The sequence below is a fragment of the Pan troglodytes genome, chromosome 4, assembly GCF_028858775.2.
Source record: "Pan troglodytes isolate AG18354 chromosome 4, NHGRI_mPanTro3-v2.0_pri, whole genome shotgun sequence".
Taxonomy (NCBI): Eukaryota; Metazoa; Chordata; class Mammalia; order Primates; family Hominidae; genus Pan; species Pan troglodytes.
Window position 1 is genome coordinate 59,102,141 of NC_072402.2, and position 13,062 is coordinate 59,115,202.

Consider the following 13,062-nt stretch of genomic DNA (forward strand, 5'->3'; position numbering starts at 1 on the left):
ATGCCTGTAATCCTAGCTACTAGGGAGGCTGAAGCAGGAAAATCGCTTGAACCCAGGAGGCAGAGGTTGCAGTGAGCCGAGATCGCGCTATTGCACTCCAGCCTGGACAACAAAAGCAAAACTCTGTCTCAAACAAACAAACAAACAAACAAACAAAAAACAGCAAAAGCGGAGGGTGCTAGAAGTAGGGGGCCTAGAAACAAAATTCCCGGGGCTCCCTCCGGGGCCGCGGTCTGGGCTGCGCATTTGGCTGCCGCGCTCCTCGCGAAGGCAGTGGCTTCCAAACTCCTGAGCGCGGTCATCCTCAGACCCCCCTGCTCGGGCAAGGGCACCGTGTGCCAGAGGATCGCCCAGAACTTTGGCTTCCAGGATTTCTCCAGTGGGCACTTCTTGTGGGAGAACATCAAGGCCAAAACCGAAGTTGGTGAGATGGCAAAACAGTATATTGAGAAAAGTCTTTTGGTTCCAGACCATGTGATCACACGCCTAATGATGTCTGAGTTGGAGAATAGCCGTGGCCAGCACTGGCTCCTCGATGGTTTTCCTAGGACATTACGACAAGCCGAAGCCCTGGACAAAAATCTGTGAACTGGATTTAGTAATTAGTTTGAAGATTCCATTTGAAACACTTAAAGATCGTCTCGGCTGCTGTTGGATTCACCCTCCTAGCGGAAGGGTATATAACATGGACTTCAATCCACCTCATGTACATGGGATTGATGACGTCACTGGTGAACCACTAGTCCAGCAGGAGGATGATAAACCTGAAGCAGTTGCTGCCAGGCTAAGACAGTACAAGGATATGGCAAAGCCAGTCATTGAATTATACTAGAGCCGAGGAGTTCTCCAATTTTCTGGGACAGAGACGAACAAAATCTGGCCCTATGTTTACACACTTTTCTCGAACATGATCACACCTATTCAGTCCAAAGAGGCATATTAACCCTGCCCAATGGAAGAACCAGGAAGATGTGGTCATTCAGTCAATTGTGTGTGTAGTATTGGTGCTGTGTCCAAATTAGAAGCTAGCTGAGGTAGCACTTGCAGCCTCTTTTCTAGTTGAAATGGTGAACTGATGGGAAAACAGATGAGTAGAAAGAGTTCCCGAAGAGGCCCTCCTCTGCCTTTCGAAAGGAAGGTCACCTACACATGTTTAACGTGTCTCTGCACGTCTCAAGCCCTTCACAGGAGAACAAGTACAGTGTGGATTTCAAACGGGGTGTAACCTCAGTTCCAGCTGATTTTTGACAGCTATGTTGTTGCTGTGGTATCCTTTTTTTTACACGTGATGATGGTGGTTTCTGGTTCCCCCCATCCCCACAAAGGCTGTTGTACCACAGCACCTGGAAGCCTGAGTCCGTTAAGGGCTCTAGCCCAGATTTGTCCCAGGCTTTCTGCTGTGTGCCTCCCTGGTGACAATGAAATTAAGGCTACTTACTCTCAGTGGTTGTTTCTCTGCTCTGAGTGACTGTGTCCACAGTTCATTTTTTTTCCAGTAGGAATAACTCCTTTTCTGCATCCATGCTCCATAGAGTCCCTCCCTTTCAGACATCCTGGGATGAAAGAATTTGGCTTCTATTTCTTTTTAGACTGCATTTTTTTTTTGACATCTGTTTTCACTCTTAGGCCATTAAACAAAACAGGTAGTTATCGCTCTTATCCCTCTGAAATTCTTCTAAGAACTGAGTGAGGGGACTGTATTGAATCTCTGTATGCACTGGGAACTGAGCTATGAAGAGGATCTTCTTTCTGAAGAGGATCTTACTAAACTGCTGGTCTGACACTCATGGATTGACACTGTTCCTTTCTTTTATTGTGAAAAAAATTAAACCCCTAAAAATCGTTTGGGAACTCCCTAAAGTATTTTGGGAATCCTCAAAAAACATGGGAGGTATAAGTATTTAGCTACATAAATGTTGTAAGATCACATCTTATGTGTAGAAGTGATAAGATCATTTGGAATTACTGGACTAGTTGAATAGTTAAGGTTTCTATTCAGGACAATAAAATGTATTTTGAAAGTGCTGCTAACTATTGATGCTGACAGTGTTTCACTCCTATCAGTGACTCAAATATATTATAAATAGGTGGTAAAGGGAACGGAGCCTGTGGGGTTAAGTAGAATGTTGTGCTAGCTGTGCCTGGACTGACTATAACAGCTTTATGATTATGGGAAAACAAAATCTTTATTATTATTTTTTCCATTCCAAAGATTCATCCTACAGGGTGGCCATAAAGTCTAGAATTAGATACAAATATTTTGTCATTCATTATAACATAATATCAATAAACCATTTGTTAAAAGATTTGCCTGGTTTCCAGAGTTGGTGGCCACCTTGAATAATTCTTGCTGTGGTCTGGGAAGGACAATGAAATTTATTCCTGCTGCCTTAAAAATATGTATCCCTTCTTCATGCATCATAACTGTCCCCAGTGAGTGTCCTTTACTATTCCTGAGAGTGACTCCTGTCTAACTTTTCATACTGGTGAGAAGAAAAGGAGCCTATTTTAACACTTCAGTGGTGTTGAAACACATTACTTACTTTCTGAAGATGTCTCAGTGAATCCTCAGTCAATTCACTGCCATATGTAATCTGTATGATAATGAATGCATCTTCCTTCTAAGTACTGCCCAAGCACTTGCCACCTCCTCTCGCATTGTCCCTTCATGTGAATGTTTTTTGGTTACTTTAGTGGAAATATAGACAAGTCTCCTCCCCATCCTCTCAAACATAATGAGATTGTTTACTTTGTAGGTTTATATAATGAAAATGCCCAGTCAGATCTATGAATCGTCAGTACATTATATTGCCTCTGAGCACTTTAGAATGTAGAGTTGCAATTGAATGGCCATTTGTGGAGATGGGGTGCATATCATATGTAGATAAAGCTCAGGTCTCCTGGGGAACCAGTTATAGAGAAAAATAAGTCTGATATGAGGGAAATTGCATGATTTAGAGTATTTCTGCCATAGAGAAAATTTCCACAAACTAGGAAACGTAGAGAGTTAAAGTTATTCTATAGAATACCCAAAAGAGGAAAGTCTGTGCTTTTTTGAAAGGAAAATCTCCAAACTTCTTTCTTCACTTCCCTCTGTGTTTAACTGACCCTCCAATGTGATCATTGCCTTTGGAGTTTTGGAGAAGTACAGGAAGTGGCCTGATCCCTGCTTCCATACTGCACTCCTCTATCTATCCTTCCCTCCCTCTTTCCTTCCAGCTAAATAGACAATTCTAGCCAACATTGAGTCACTCGGTAAGTCTCCAGTGTGTGTGTTTGCTGAGATTGTCTAGCAGTTGAGGGCCTGTGCTGGTTTAGGTGAGACCAAATAGAGATAAATATCTTTTCCATGGTCTTTGAAACGTAATGTTTATTTTGTGGTCAATGGCCTTAAAAAAAATCTATTTCTGGTTTTCTTCAACAAACTCACTAGTTTTTCCCTTAAATGATTTTGTAAAAATTAAAATTATCTTGAAAATGTTTTGACAAAAATAAAATTAAAGGGACATCTTTTCTTGGTTTTCCTTCTACTGCCACACATGACTGTTCTTTCACCTTTAACCAAAGAGGGTGGTTTAGATGGTTGGGTTGTGCTCCGAGGTCGCCCCAACCGAAATTTTTAATGCAGGTTTAATAGTTTAGGACCTGTGGGTTTGTTAAGTATTGTTTGCATTAATGAATTAAAGCTCCATAGGGTCTGGTTTCCAAGATTCTAACCTGACCTCGCATTCTGTCATTCTACCCAGCTCTTAATTCAGTTTGCTTCCATTATCCTAACAGGCTTCTTACTTACTTAGACCTTGGAAATGCTGCTGTGTTTAATACCCTCCAATATTAACACAGACTTAAGATAGGTACTGTTTATTGAAAGCCTACTGAGTGAAATGTGCAGTTTTAGGACCTTTATAAACATCTCAATCTTTCTAGCAGCCTATGAAATAGGCATGATTTCATGCTGATAAAAAAGAAGACAGGGGTCCCAGGGATGTGAAGCATCTTGCCCAGGCTTTGGCTGCTGGTGACCAGTGTAGCTGGGACTGCAGCCCAGGTTTTCCTCACTCAGAAGACCGAGCTTGTTCCTGGATGTTATTAATATCTACTTGTGTCCAAGCAACCAAGGGTCTTGAGTCTGCTTGGTTCTGCTTGTGGTCTCACATCAAGAGTAACAGAGCTAGTCTAGGCATGGTGGAGCTAGTCCCTGCCTGTAGTCCCAGTGCTTTGGGAGGCCATGATGGGAAGATTGCCAGAGGCCAGAAGTTCAAGACCAGCCTGGGCAACATCACAAGACTCCATCTCTACAGAAAAATAAAAAATTAGCCAAGCATGCTGGTGTATACTTGTGGTCCTAGTTGCTCAGGAGACTGAGGCAGGAGGATTGCTTGATCCTAGGAGTTCGAGGCTGCAGTGAGCTATGATTGCACCTCTGTACCCCAGCCTGGGTGACACAGCAAGACCCTGTCTCTTAAAAGAAAAGAAAAGAAAAAAAAAGAAAAGAAAATAGCAGACTCACTAAAGTGATGGTCACCTTTTTATGAAGTTCCTTTTTTTTTTTCGTTTGCTTAAGCAAAGGAAGCTGCTAGAGGAGAGTCTTGGTCTTCCTGCCTAAGAACTCCTTTATGAAAGGAATAAAAGACTGTCAAAATAGGCTGGGCTTGGGTCCAGGCTAATCTGTGAAGGAGGCTAGGTCATGTTCGTTACCTACCCTTTGGGTGTCCACTGGGTCGTGCCCCTGGAGCGGCCTTTACCCTTGAGCCATGGTGCTCACACATAGGCTTTCGAGCTCCTTGGAGCTATCCAGACCCTGCTCACTTTTCTTTCCAGAGATCAGAACAAATCACTCCCTCACTCCTACTCCAAACAAGGTCTTGTTGATAAACTAGTCCTTCTCAAAGTGCTGGTAGGTAAACCAGCGATGATGGAGCATCAAACACAAGTTAACTCCTGACTTTTGTACCATTGTCTCTCTATTCCATTACATATTAACATGACTCTGAATACCTTCGCCCACCATCTGCTTGTTGTGCAACAGTTGAGGCAGTAACCAGGGGAGATTCACTTCCTGTCTTGTCCTTCTCCAGGGATCACTCCCCTGCTGCCCTCCAGCAGCCAAGCTCAGGTGAGCTCCATTTTTACCCAAGGTGTGACCCTCTCTTTGGTTGGGAAGGAGAAAGGTAAGAATAGCCATGAATGAGTAAGGATTCTTAAAGGGAGGTGCTGCTATGGTTTTTTTCTGCTATTTAAGATGCTGAGACAGGATAACTTTAGAAAGATGCATGCACAAACCCATAAATAGTGCTTTTATAAAATTTAGTTCACTGGAACCTGAGTTCAGTATTTGACATTAGCTTTTCTTCCAAAGTGTTTAAGCCTGCTGGAGGTCTTTTTTCAAATAATAAATACCGCATATTTCCAAATGTGTTATGGTATAGGCAGTAGTTACTGTTTGTCTACTCCATGTTAGGCACATTACATGTATTGGCTAATCAAATCTTCATCAATTACCTATGTAATAATCTCAATTAACTTGCCTCCTTGTATTATAAATGGAAATAATCCTGTTTATTTAAACGTATTTTTATGTACCAATAGCGATTAATCAGGAAATTCAAAGGGCCTTTTTTTTGTATCTTTCCCTAATTTGAGCTTCCTATTCTCATTAACAGATAAAACAACACATTTGCTTCAGCCTGGAATATTTGCTTTTGGTGCTTAGAGGCAGAGACAGGAAACGGGCACTCAGGGAGTCACACTGGTAGTTGCACACTGTATCTACAGAGGGCGTGTCTCATCTGTACTCTGCTGGGTTACAGGATGTCAGGAGGTATTTTTGTCCACCTGAGAATTCCATTTATTACCTTCCATTTAACAGACAATGTCTTTCCTTTCTGCAGTTGATTTTGCTAGAGAGGCAATTCATAAGGTGAAGTCCTGTTCATAGTGTGACTTGTTTTCTCACTATCCCCTTCCATTTTTAGTAACTCCTTGGTCTATTTGGTGTCTTTAAAAAAAAGAAGTTGGTAATGAAGACTTCTTTAAATAGGGAAATGTGTGCTCTTTTATGGCATAGATATGAAATCCCTTCCTGTGGTAATAATTAGGTTATTCCCAGAAGCACAGGGTCATTCTTTTTTTTTTTTTTCAGATGGAGTCTCGCTCTGTCACCCAGGCTGGAGTGCAGTGGTGTGATCTCAGCCCACTGCAAGCTCCACCTCCCGGGTTCACGCCATTCTCCTGCCTTAGCCTCCCAAGTAGCCGGGACTACAGGTGCCCGCCACCATGCCTAGCTAATTTTTTGTATTTTTTTTTTTTCAGTAGAGACGGGGTTTTACCGTGTTAGCCAGGATGATCTTGATCTCCTGACCTCGTGATCCGCCCACCTCGGCCTCCCAAAGTACTGGGATTACAAGCATGAGCCACCGCGCCCAGCCTCACAGGGTCATTCTTTAAATAAAAGCTTTCCTGTTTAAAGCTTTTCAAAGGAGCAGACCACCTTGAAGATTCCCCCTAGGGTTGATATGTGTCTAATTCCTTTTATAAAATTATTATTGTTTTCATTTTAAAGCTTTGGCTATAAAGTCAGAAATGTCCTAAATAACAAAATATTTCATATTTAATTTAAAGAAAAGCAAAGAGAAGAAAAATGAAAACCCAGTCTTTATGTAAGCTCCAAGGATATTAGGGCTTAGAGGGCTTTTCTAGTTTTATGAGAATTTATACTACTGATTTTTATATTATATATTATTGGGGTTTTGTTGTTGTTGTTTTGTTTTGTTTTTTGAGATGGAGTCTCACTCTGTCACCCAGGCTGGAGTGCAGTAACGCGATCTCAGCTCACTGCAACCTCCGCCTCCTGGGTTCAAGCGATTCTCCTGCCTCAGCCTGCTGAGTAGCTGGGACTACAGATGCGCGCCACCACGCCTGGCTAACTTTTGTATTTTTAGCAGAGACAGGATTTCACCATGTTGTCCAGGATGGTCTTGATCTCCTAACCTCATGATCCACCTACCTTGGCCTCCCAAAGTGCTGGGATTACAGGCATGAGCCACTGCGCCCAGCCCTATATTCTTGTTTTTGAGATGAACAGATCTCTGGGGAAATTGTTGAGCTACAATGGCATTTTACTGTGATCCTTCTCAAGCTCAGATCATTTCTGTAACCCAATGATGACCTGTCTCTTTGGGGTACTGTCCTGTGAAATGTTAGCTCAATTTTCCCAGAAGTTGTGTGTTTGCCATGAGTCAGAGTGCTTTTCCTCAGTGGGACAGTTGCTGGCCCTCTTAATTTTGGTGTATGTGCTTCAAAGTATGTAAACCTCTAGTCTGATCTGTATATGATATCCTGTTAATTGTATTATTATTTTGATTATCTTGCTGGAAGGTTCATAATTTTCAATTTGATAGAAATAAAGTTTTTTTCTGCTTATAAAAAATAAAATAAAATGCAGTTTTAGATTCAGTAGATTTGGAGTGGAATCTGAGAGTCTGCATTTCTCTTAATAATAGCCTCCGTTAATGCACACACTGCTAGTCCAGGGCACATTTTTGGAAGCAAAGCTCTAGAGCACACTATGGTGTCAGAGACCCTGTTTGAGAATCTGGGAAGGGCTACAGAGCCAGTTCATAGCAAAATACATAAACATGTAATTGATATGCAATTGCAAAGGATTTGCAGGGTCTCTGAACGCTATCCTTAGGCTCAAGGTTAATAAGACACAGACATCAACCTGGTTCTCATGCAAAAGTGACAGGAATCTTTGAATAATAATGTCCAACATCTATTGAGCACCTACTATATGCCTTGGCATTGTGCTGAGTGATCTTGACATATTAGCTCATTTAATCTTCACAACAAACCTATGAGGTAGGTACTATTATTGTCATTCTCATTTTACCAATAACGGGCGGATCACTTGAGGCCAGGAGTTCGAGACCAACCTGGCTAACACGGTGAAACCCTATCTCTACCAAAAATACAAAAATTAGCTGGGTGTGATGGCACACACCTGTAGTCCCAGCTACTGGGGAGACTGAGGCAGGAGACTCGCTTGAACCCAGGAAGTAGAGGTTGCAGTGAGCCGAGATCGTGCCAATTGCACTCCAGCCTGGGCAACAGAGTGAGACTCTGTCTCAAAAATAAAATAAATAAATAAATAAATAAATAAATAAATAAATAAGGAAACTGGTGCACAGAAAGTTCTAAGCAATTTGTCCAAGGGTATTCAGTGGAGTATTCAAGAGCTGGATTCCTGAACCCAGATGTTTCATTACTATGTTTTGCTGCAACTAATGTGTAGTAATTACTTTGAAGAAAGTGATTACTTTCTTCAAAGGGAGTGAAAATGTGGGCTGATGATACCTGAGTTTCTCTAATTCTGATGGACATCAGAATCTCCTGAGGGAATTTGTTAAACATCATTACCAAATAATGCTTGGATTCCAGCCTAGCTTCTGAATCAGAATCTCTGGGGGTGGGGCTGGGGGATTGTGTTTAACTAATGCCCAAGATGATTCTGATGTGCAATATTTGAGCATCATTGTCACAGACTTTTCAAAGGCAGAGTTTTAAGAGTCCAAAGGAGAGCTAAATGAAGTTTGTTGTGTGAGAAACTCTGAAAGGGAAAGTGTGACTCTGAGGGTTAGGAGGCTCCCAGAAATGTATTTCTGACTCTGACCTTGATAAAGAAGAAAAGTGTGGTGGCCCTAGAAAATTCCTTTGTTGTCCCATCAGGATTATTCCTTAACACAGTCACTTAAAAGGAGAAAGGCCTACTTTTAAAAGAAGTTCACCTTGTTGAGGACACAAAAAAGTACTTACAAAGGGGCGTCATTGATCTGTAAGAATAATGCAGCAGAATTAACCCCACTCCCCACTTCTTTTTCTTGCTTTTTTTTTTAGATGGAGTTTTGCTCTTGTCGCCCAGGCTGGAGTGCAGTGGCGCGATCTCGGCTCACTGCAACCTCTGCCTCCTGGTTCAAGCAATTCTCCTGCCTCAACCTCCTGAGTAGCTGGGATTACAGGTGCCCACCACCATGACTGGCTAATTTTTTGTATTTTTAGTAGATACGTGGTTTTGCCACATTGGGCAGGCTGGTCTCGAACTCCTGACCTCAGGTGATCCACCTGCCTCGGCCTTCCAAAGTGCTGGGATTACAGGCATGAGCCACTGTGCCTGGCCACCCCATTCCCCACTTCTAACTCCAGACAAGCTTAAGTGCATGTGAGGGGAAAAGAGCTAATAACAACAACAAAAAGGAGGTGGGAGGGGGGCACAGCTTGCCTCTTTCCTGAACTCTTGCTTTACTTTTCTTTTTCTCATTCATTCATTTATTCCAGTACTTTTTTTTTTTAACTGCATGTGCCTTCATTTTGCCAAGTACACTCTCGGAACTAGGAAGGTCTGCTCCCCTCACTTAAGAAGATCCATTAACTTGCCGGGTGCGGTGGCTCACGCCTGTAATCCCAGCACTTTGGGAGGCCCAGGCGGGTGGATCACCTGAGGTCAGGAGTTTGAGACCAGCCTGGCCAACATGGCAAAACCCCCTCTCTACTAAAAATACAAAAATTAGCCAGGTGTGGTGGTGGGCACCTGTAATCCCAGCTACTTGGGAGGCTGAGGCAGGAGAATCGCTTGAACCTGGGAGGCAGAGGTTGCAGTGAGCCGAGATCATGCCATTGCACTCCAGCCTGGGCAACAAGAGCGAGACTCCATCTCAAAAAAAAAAAAAAAAAAAGAAGAAGATCCATTAACCACAAAGATCAACCCAAGAATGAGTGCTAGGAGAAGGGCAAGTGCAATGTCAGAAGAGCACAAATGGGGTTGTAAGCAGAAGAGGAATTGCAAGATGGAAGAAGGGCAAATTTTATTATGATTTCTAAAACAGGTGGAGCAGGTGTATTCTGACTGGAGGCCAATAACTACCTGGCAATCCTACCTAAGATTTATAATTTTAATTTTTATTTGAGACGGAGTCTCGCTCTGTGGCCCAGGCTGGAGGGCAGTGGTGCTATCATGGGTCACTACAGCCTTATTTCCTGGGCTTAACTGATCCTCCCACCTCAGCCTCCTGAGTAGCTGGGACTACAGGCATATGCCACTGTGCCCAGCTAATTTTTTTGAAAATTTTTTAGAGAAGGGGTCTTGCAGTGTTGCCAGGGCTGGTGTTGAACACCTGGGCTCAAGAAATCCACCTGCCTCGACATCCAAAAGTGCTGGGATTACAGGCATGAGCCACTATGCCTAGCCTATTTTTATTTTTTAAGAGACAGGGTCTCACTATTTGTGTAGGCTGGACTTGAACTCCTGGGCTCAAGTGATCCTCCCACCTCAGCCTCCTGAGTAGCTGGGGCTAGAGGTATATGCCACTGTACCCAGCCTGTCCAAGATTTAAAAAAAAAAAATGTGATGTCTTTAAGATTATAGATACTTTATAGGTAATTAATTTACATATTTCTGGTGATAGATTTTTAAAGAGATTGTTAAAAGAGATATTTGTGGGCCAGGCGCGGTGGCCCACACCTGTAATCCCAGCACTTTGGGAGGCCAAGGTGGCAGATCACAAGGTCAGGAGTTCGAGACCAGCCTGGCCAATTTGGTGAAACCCCACCTCTACTAAAAATACAAAAATTAGCCAGCCATGGTGGCAGGCACCTGTAGTCCCAGCTACTCGGGAGGCTGAGGCAAGAGAATCGCTTGAACCCGGGAGGCAGAGGTTGCAGTGAGCAGAGATCACGCCACTGCACTCCAGCCTGGGTGACATAGTGAGACTCCGTCAAAAAAAAAAAAAAAAAAAGATAAAGAAAAAGAAAAAAAGAAATACTTGTGAGCATCCTACAGAAAGGAACTGGTGATCACCAGGGCCAGGTGTGTGTGGAGTTATTAAGAACAAGTCATGACAAATCATCACTGTTTCTTTGGTAGATTAAGGAACCATGGTAGGTAGTGGGTTGAGTGGGTGGTAGGGAAGCAGAAACAACGGATATGGATCCGCAGAAATCTTTGTTTTTGAAAAAACATGCATTGTGTGTCAGCATATGTCAGACATTTGCTAGGCAATTGCACCTATTTTTTTTATTTGCTCATTACTAGAACCTTTTTTAGAAAACACTGACTTCCTAAAAAACAACAACATAGAATCCAGGCCCTCCAACCTTGACACGGAAGGAGAGATTGGTGGAAGGAAAGTATCTTTCTGGAGCTGGGTTGCCCATCCACAGGGCCCCAAATCAGATCCTAGATACACACTCATCTCCTTTTCATGGGTTTTCACTAAAGATTGTAACTAAACACCTCACACTTGGGAATTGGCTCAAGTGTTAACAGAAGACTTTCCCCTTTTAATACTCTGTAGCAAAGCTGAAAAAGGACTGGAAGCCATAAATACCTTTAGGAAAGATAGGAAATAAAATGGATATATACATGAAAAAAGACCAGAATCTAGATAATCTGATTTGCAAGATAAAGTTTACCCACCTTTATTTAGAGTCCTCTGCAGAGACTATGACTTCTTTTCACTACCAGAGTACTTATTTTAAATGACTGTTGTTAGTATGTCTCTACCTACTTTGAGTGATTTTTCTTTACCCCAGCTGTACTTTTTAGTTACAAATTGTTATAACCTACCTTCTAGAACCAATCTTATCTTCCGCTAATCCCCAATGTGAGTTTCACAGCCTTTCCTACTCAAAGACTTCAAAAAAGCCACTTGTTTTGCCTCCTTTATGCTTTAACCATTGCTCAATCTTCAAAGTTTATTCTTCCTCAGCACCCTTTTCTATTGACTCAAATTGTTTTATTCAGGGCTTTGAAGTTTCAAGGACCAGAAATTCAATTAAATTAGTTCAAGTAAAAGGTTTTCTTAGAATAATGACATGAAATTTCTCAGAAATACCAATCAAAGTTCTCTTGAGCCTTGTATTTGTTGTGAATATTTTAGGCTTAAACATATTATTATTATTTTTTTCTCACATAAGAAGAAATCTGGAGGCAACCAGTTGCTGGTTATTTTTAGTAGAGCTCAACATTATAAAGACCAGTGACACTGCATTTCTTGGTCTGTCCCTCATAATCAAAAGATGGCTGCTGTAGCTCTAGATATCAGGTCCATGTTCAAAGAAGGTAGAAAGGAAGGGAAGGGAATTCAGCCTTTTCCTTTGGTCAGGAAAGCAAAAACGTTAAAGAAACCTGCCAGTAGATATCTGCTTACATTACATTTACAAGAACTCTATCACACAGCTGCTAATAAAGGAAGTGAAATGACAAGCCACATACTCGGAGAAAAAATTTACCACACAAAGAATTATTATGAAGAGTATATGAATAACTTCCACAATTAAATAAGAATAAGATATACAATAGAAAACAATAGAAAAATGAAAAAAAAAAAGAAAACACAACAGAAAAATGGCAAAAGACATGAAGAGGCAGTTAATAGAAGAGGAAACATTTTTGGTGAATACATTTAGGGAAAGACATCCAACCACATTAGTGACCAGGGAAATGCAAATTAAGGCTACATTGAGATACACATTTATACCTACTAAATTAGCAAAAGTTAAGAAGTCTCAGAATATTGCATTGATGAGAATGTGGAGTTTCATCCACCACTAGTGGGGGTGTGGATGAAATGGTATAACCATTTAGTAAAACAATCTGAGATTATCTCATGAAGTTGAATGTGGACATACTACATAATGCAGCTAGTAATTCCACACAAGAGACATGTACACAAATGCCTGCAGCAAGCATTATTTGCATAAATGAAAACCCCGATGACTATTGTCAGAAGAATGAATAAAATGATGTATTCATATGACAGACCTACTATTGCAGCAGCATGAATGAATGTAAGAAATATAATTGAGTGAAAAAATATCAAGGATAGAAGATTAAATCTACGGCATAATATTTTTAAAAGCTAAAAAACAAGCAAGTGAAACAATATATATTTTTAGAGATACATATGCACGTGGTTAAACGATATGGAAAAAACAAAGCTAGGGAAAGGTAAATATAGAATTCAGGTGCTTTCAAAGATTCTGCAATGATCCAGGTGTTCAGTTGAA

At 41.5% G+C, this 13,062-nt stretch overlaps 1 pseudogene; it reads left to right on the top strand.

Moving 5' to 3' along the window:
• The first annotated feature begins 316 nt into the window (after positions 1–316).
• Positions 317–1,735, top strand: LOC739728 (adenylate kinase 4, mitochondrial-like; annotated as a pseudogene).
• Positions 1,736–13,062: the final 11,327 nt, after the last annotated feature.